Source organism: Pinus tabuliformis, chromosome 8, assembly GCF_031772625.1.
Source record: "Pinus tabuliformis cultivar Carrire ecotype Pingquan chromosome 8, CPIR1, whole genome shotgun sequence".
NCBI classification, from domain to species: domain Eukaryota; kingdom Viridiplantae; phylum Streptophyta; class Pinopsida; order Pinales; family Pinaceae; genus Pinus; species Pinus tabuliformis.
The window spans coordinates 1828918775-1828925369 of record NC_142294.1 but is presented as its reverse complement, the minus strand read 5'-3'; the positions used below and the strand labels follow the sequence as shown (position 1 = coordinate 1828925369).

At 42.0% G+C, this 6595-nt stretch overlaps 1 pseudogene; it reads left to right on the top strand.

The window, feature by feature from the left end:
• The first annotated feature begins 2450 nt into the window (after positions 1-2450).
• Positions 2451-2828, top strand: LOC149243586 (putative sugar phosphate/phosphate translocator At1g12500 pseudogene; annotated as a pseudogene).
• Positions 2829-6595: the final 3767 nt, after the last annotated feature.

Genomic DNA, 6595 nt, shown 5'->3' with positions numbered 1-6595 from the left:
AGGAGGAGCACTCAAATCAAGGTTAAAGGAATTTTTCTTGTGCCTTCTACAGGAAGCTCTGTATTTCTACAGGAAACATCCTGTAGAACCTTTGGACGAACCAAATTCAAGTCTAAAATGGAATCTGATGGTGGGAATCTGTTGATTAGGCCTGCAAGCACTTGTGTGTCCATCCCTTGCCTTTCTCCATCATTTTTTCCACCTCATTGTGCTTCTCATTGTGCTTCTACAGGAACTTCTTGTAGAAATTGTGGGAAACTAGACATGGATTTCAAAAAGTGGTTTGGCGAACATGGTAGCTTCCTCAAGGGTTTAGAAGTCCTCATGCAATCTTCTAACTCCTCCTCCATCATCTCCATACCTGCATCATAGCCCAAGCTCAGTTTTTCCTTCCATGCAAACACTTGAAAAAGGCCTTGAAGCAAAAATACCTAGAAAAAAATTTGTTTTTGCCATAACTTGAAAATCATGCATCCATTTGACAAACCGTTTTATGGGGAATTGTACGAGGGTGATGACAACATGCCTGAGCAGTTTCATGCCGTTCCGGTGCACGGTTTCCAAGAAATCAACCTCCATCACCATCAGCCATTTTTGCATTTTCTCCATATCCGTGCTTCTGTTTTAAAACCTGTTTCATGGGGAGATGCACATGGATGATAGTAACCTACCCAAGTAGTTTCAGCCAATTCTGATGCACGGTTTCCGAGAAATCGATCTCTGAAATCTTCAGCCATTTTCCATTTTTCTTGAAATCCGTGCATCCATTGATCACGATTTTGCTATGGGAGATGCATCATGATGATAGAAACATGCTCAGCAAGTTTCAGATCGATCCTCTTTACCGTTTGGGAGAAATGGCGAAAACAAGTTCTGGTTCTGTGACAATGCAGCAGCAGCAGCTTGAACGTGGAATCAATTGCCTGGAGCTTAGATCTGGCCAGAGAACACCTGCACAAGGAAAAGCAATCAAAAATCATCAGCCAAGCCCTCATGCAACCAAAGGATCCAAGCATGCAGCAGGAAAAAGCTTCACAAGCAGCCGTTTGACTTCAGGTACGTGACTAAACCTTGTTCATCTATTGCATGAATCTAGTCTAAGCATTGCATGAACGAATGGAATGGTGAAATTAAGCCATGAATGTAGCAAGACACCCAGTTCTCTAGCACTCACGAAAAAATCACGCAGCATGCGTGGGTAGTCATTCACGTGGAAGTTGAGAAACACAGGCAATGGAAGATTTGTTGAACTTCAGTGCACAGGGCATCAATTGATTAACAAATAGAAGAAGACATGCAGTTCATGATAGCACAGCAGTTCATATGGGCCAGCACACGTTTTTGCCACCTCACTCCACCAAAAATCACGCAGAATTAATGAGCACTCAGCCGAAACTCATAGACTGCTGTTAACTTGCACTTGCATCATGTTCAACTGAAGTATACATTCTCTGCTTCCTCAAAATGATTAACCTATCATCCTTCGCTGATTGTTTTGGCCTGTTCAAAATTCTCCAGCATACCAAGATCGTGCAGAGGCGGAGAGACATCCTATGGAATCCGGCTAGCATTCTACAGGAAGACGTTTTACAGGAAAATACAGCAGAGTCTTCCAGGGCAGAGTAAGCTGCTTGGTTTTTCAGGCGGAAATGGGGTGGAGCTCTCTGATGAGATTTGTGTTTGCGCTCGCTTCTCATACACCTCAATCTCAATCTGAAGCTATTCCCAATAGGAACTGATCTCTCTTTCATCTCTCAGCTCGAGGAGGCTAAAAAGATCACCAAGTTGCAGAGTTGGGGGAGGCTTATAATAACGAGACATCCACATCTGTTTTGGGTCCATCTGAGTCCTACACAGTATAGACAAGTACCCAGATGGTGCTCAGGTCTGGAAACCAATTGGGTCTTCCGAATATTGATCAGATCTGATTTTTCAAGCCCTCTTCAGCTATGGCCGAAACACAAACATGGACGAGGCGGGGCAGTAATCCAAAGCTTGAACAAGAAGTCATTGACATACCTCCAACTCCAACAGGAGAAGGAAAATATGGTGCATTTCCTGTGTCCCAGACTATTACAACAGCTCTCATTATTGCAGCTTGGTACTCTTACAATATTGGTGTGCTATTGCTTAACAAATGCCTACTTAGTTTTTTGGATGCAGATACCCAGTATTCCTCACAATGTTGCACATGTGTGCCTGTTCATTTTATGGTTTTCTGGCAATTTCATGGTTAGAGATTGTACCAATGCAGTTCATCGTCTCCAGGAGACAGTTTCTTGAGATATTGGCACTGAGCTTCATTTTCTCCTTCTCGGTTGTTTGTGGCAATATTTCTCTGCACTATTTGCCAGTCTCCTTCAATCAAGCTATTGGGGCAACAACTCCCTTCTTCACAGCAATATTTTGCATTTATAATAACATGTAAGAGGGAGTCTTCTGTGGTTTATATGGCCTTGGTGCCTATGGTATTTGGCATTGTTATTGCAAGCAACAGTGAGCCATTATTCCACCTTTTTGGCTTTTTGGTTTGCCTAGGATCAACTGCTGCCAGAGCATTGAAATCAGTTGTTCAGGGGCTCCTGCTTACCTCTGAGGTAGAGAAGATTCACTCTATGAATTTGCTCATGTACATGGCACCAATTGTTGCGCTGTTATTGCTTCCTGTTACTCTTTTTGTGGAGGGTAATGTATTAGCTATTTCTATTGAAAAAGCCAGAGAAAACACCTTTATCATATTCCTGTTGCTTGGAAACATGACCATGGCTTATCTTGTGAATTTAACCAACTTCCTTGTTACAAAACATATGAGTGCCCTCACGTTGTAGGTTTTAGGAAATGCCAAGGCCACCATTTCTTCCATATGATTGCATATACTTGCACACTCATAACAAGGCTGAGAATTCACTAGGAAAAGCAGCAGGCAGCAGAAAGTTAGCAGACTGTTTCTACAGGAAGACAGAGAACTGTTTCTACAGGAAGTTTGGAGAAAGGGCAGCAGAAGGAGAAATTGGCCGAGATTTTAGCTAAGGAGGCCACCAAGGCCATCAAGGATGAGGAAAGAGATTGGTTGCTCAGAGGATGAGCAACACTTTCAGTAGGGGGGTGATGATGAGCCCCAAAAATGGACAATTATTTGGGCTCATTCAACCTCCTAATTTGACTTAATCCACCATTCTCATTAGTTTATTGCATGTTTTTGATTATATTTATGTTAATAGAGTGAATTTGGTTAGTCATTATGCCAACAAGTCTAATGGGTGCTTTGTGTAGCCTTTTTGGTCAACTTGGAGACAAAATTGAAGGTCTTAATGAACACTTGGCAGCCAAATTCGTGGGAGAACAAGCTAGAGGATTTGTAGGAAGGTGTCCCCTTCATTTATGGGCCCTTACCTTGAATTCTCCACCATCAGCTCGGAGTTCAAGGGCCACCGAATCAATCAGCACAAGGGCAGCCAAGCAAGTCAAGTAGGACTGCTGTTAACTCCAAGTTTTGGGTAGCCGAGTCCCTAAAGTTTAGGAGGACTGTTGGTCCTCAATATGTATAAATAAGAAGGCTTAGGGCCTCATTTTGGTTAGCCAGGGGATGTTATCTAGTTAGCTAGTAGATAGTAGCTAGTAGTTAGTCATTTCATAGCCTTGTTGTAGTCATTTTGTAATTCGATTTGTAGGCAATAGACTAGCTTTGCTCTCAGCTCATTCTCAAGCTCTCCTTGTGGACAGTTTTGATGTAACTCTTCATTCTTGATCAATAAAGATGAATCCAGCTTTGCACTAGCTCTAAATCTCTCTTGGGAGGCTGTAGCTCTTGGGGTTGGGCCCATCTCAAGCGCCCAGTACCTCCTTTGTTTATCTTTATGTGTGTTTGCTGCGTTCTTAAAATAAAATCTGCTCTTTAAATTTAAGTCTTGCTTCGTTATTTAGATTTCTTTTGATGGTTAAAGTAGTTGTTTATGTTTAGAATATATTGGTAGGATAATAACAGGAAAAAGCTCCAAAAAAGGGTCAGAAAACGCTTTTGGTTTCACCTCTTCCTTATTGGATCAGGGGCTGGAGTTGAAGTAACCATGCTGTCCCAAACAAAAACACTTTCTTTGCTTCACCATGCAATCATTAGTGTTTGAATCTCATTCGTGGAACTTGATATCAGTTTGGATGCATGCTTAGGTTTATGATCACTTAGTTTCATAGTTGTTTCACATGGTTTCACTGCAAATAAACTTCTGTTCATTTCCTTTTGCTGTTAGGTCAGATTAGAGTGAAGTAACTAGGTCATAGGTTTTATAACTAGATCTTTGTTTTCTTGCATGTCTTTGTTTGTTCAGTTTGAAAAACCACTTGCAGAGTACCTGTTATCCTTCCTTACCTGCCCATACTCCATCCAACCTACCTGCTTCACCCTTCACTTATAACCCTGACCTTACATTTACCTCATTCGCTTACTTTGCCATGATTCTCATCTTCTTGTGCAACATCATTTCATCCCTCCTTGAACAAATCTCACCATCTACACCTTCTCCTCAACTCCATCCCCCAAGTCCTAGACCTCTTCACACCCCTATTTCAACTCCATACTCATTCCTCCCTCTTTTTCCCTCCATCCATGCTCCAAAATCCCATTTCGAAACATCCTGTAGAAGAATTACAGAACATCCTGTAGAAATCCTGAACATCCTGTAGAACCCCTGCAGACTTCCTGTAGAAGCTCATAAACACGGTTTCTTGGCAGCCAAACTTTGTGAGACTCTTTGGAAGGGTGTTAGGGACCCCTTAGACCCTCTATGAACCTTCCCAACCTTTCCCAAGCATTTCTCTTCCTTGATCCACCTCTGCACAGTCAAAAATAGTTAAAAGCACATGCATGATAATTCTAATAACTTAATCAAAAATACAAAAAGATGTTTTCTTCAAATAGAGATAACTTAAACACATGTATTTTACCTTCATAGAAGTAATGGCATCTCTTTCAGTAGTTTGCATTCACATCTTTGCATCAGTAGGACTAGCTGGTAGAATTAGGGTTTGCTAGGGTTTGCGTTTCTTTTTGGGCTTTCAGTTTCTTTCCGCAAGTAGATTAGCTTCCTTTGAGTTAGCTTTCGTCCATCAGTTAAAAAGCTTCTTCTAAGAGCTCATAGAAGTTGGCTTGAGCCCCTAGCGGACTTGTGCCAGCTGACCAAGTGACAGTTGCGGCAAGAGCTAGTACTTGTGCATACAGCACCGTCGCTTCCAAGTTTGTTACGAACTACCGGGTTGATAAAATTAAAGAAGGGAGTTCCAGGAGTTGTAGCATTATTGCTACAATACTGGGGCCCACCATTCAACAATACCCATTGTACATCAGCATGGCCCTCCATTCTATTGTCTGCATCAGACTTGGTCTCTGCCACTGCATTCACTAAGAATGGGCCTCTAACTATCCTGACTTTTTCTCCATACTGAGAATTAATTCTCAGTCCACCTGCTTACTCAAACCAGGCATAGTCCTCTCTATGTTGCATCTCTTTCATCACTAAGGCTCCCCATGTTGAGAATTTAATCTTAGCCCACCTGCACACTCCACTCATACTCTCCATGCCTCTTCATGGCTTACAATACTTCGACATGGATTTTCTGTTTTGCATTTATTTCGATAATATGTGCACATGATATCTCCACCAACCAACTGAACTGCCTCTATATTTACTCTTTACCTGTCAACCCATCCAACCTTCAAAGTCCCATACTATGCTATTGGAGAAATCACACCATAGAGCTATATCGGAGCTTCTAGATTGCAACTTTACTGTGGTGCAATGTTACACATTTCTGATTACTAATCTCTGATATTCAAGCCCCTTTCGATTAGCTCCCTAATAGGCCTCAACCATAGGACTAGGTGCTTTGACCAAGTGCCAACCATATTGGAGCCCCCTATATTAACATTTTTCATTTGTGGCCAATGTGCCAACAACCACAAACCTTCGATCACTGATATATGATTTTTAAGCTCCTTCTGCTAAGCCCTTACTGCACACTTCTTACCATACGACTGAGGGCGGTGACTAGGGGATTAGCCTTAAGGTGCAAAGTCTTTCAACACCCTGTCGGGGGCCTCTGGTTCCGTTATAAAGTGTCCTACCCTTGGTTTCTTGTATTTCCTCTTGACCATGCACTTATCACATCAAACCCCCTTATCGGTGATTTCCACTTTGTGACAATGTGTTTTCCATCACAAATTTCCGATAATCGATTGGCTATTGGCACCTCTTTTCAACTCTATCCCTTAGTTCCCTTAATCCTTCATGATCACTTTCTATCCCACATCCTGACGAAATTTCATTGTGGCACATGAGCCAACCATTGCAAACCTCTGATCGCCAATTGTCGATGTGATGTCATCACTGCCAGATGTTGCTCCCTGATTGGTGACACATTGTTATAGACATTTTTGTGCCTTACAGCATGAAGCATGAAATGTCCATAATCTAAGGGATCCAAAGTCCCTAAACATGTTGTTCCTACCCCTAGAGGAACAAGGTCAGCAAACCACAGCACTGAATATCAGTTCTCCACCTGAAAACACTCAAAAACAAGCTAATTTTGGACCATGTCAACT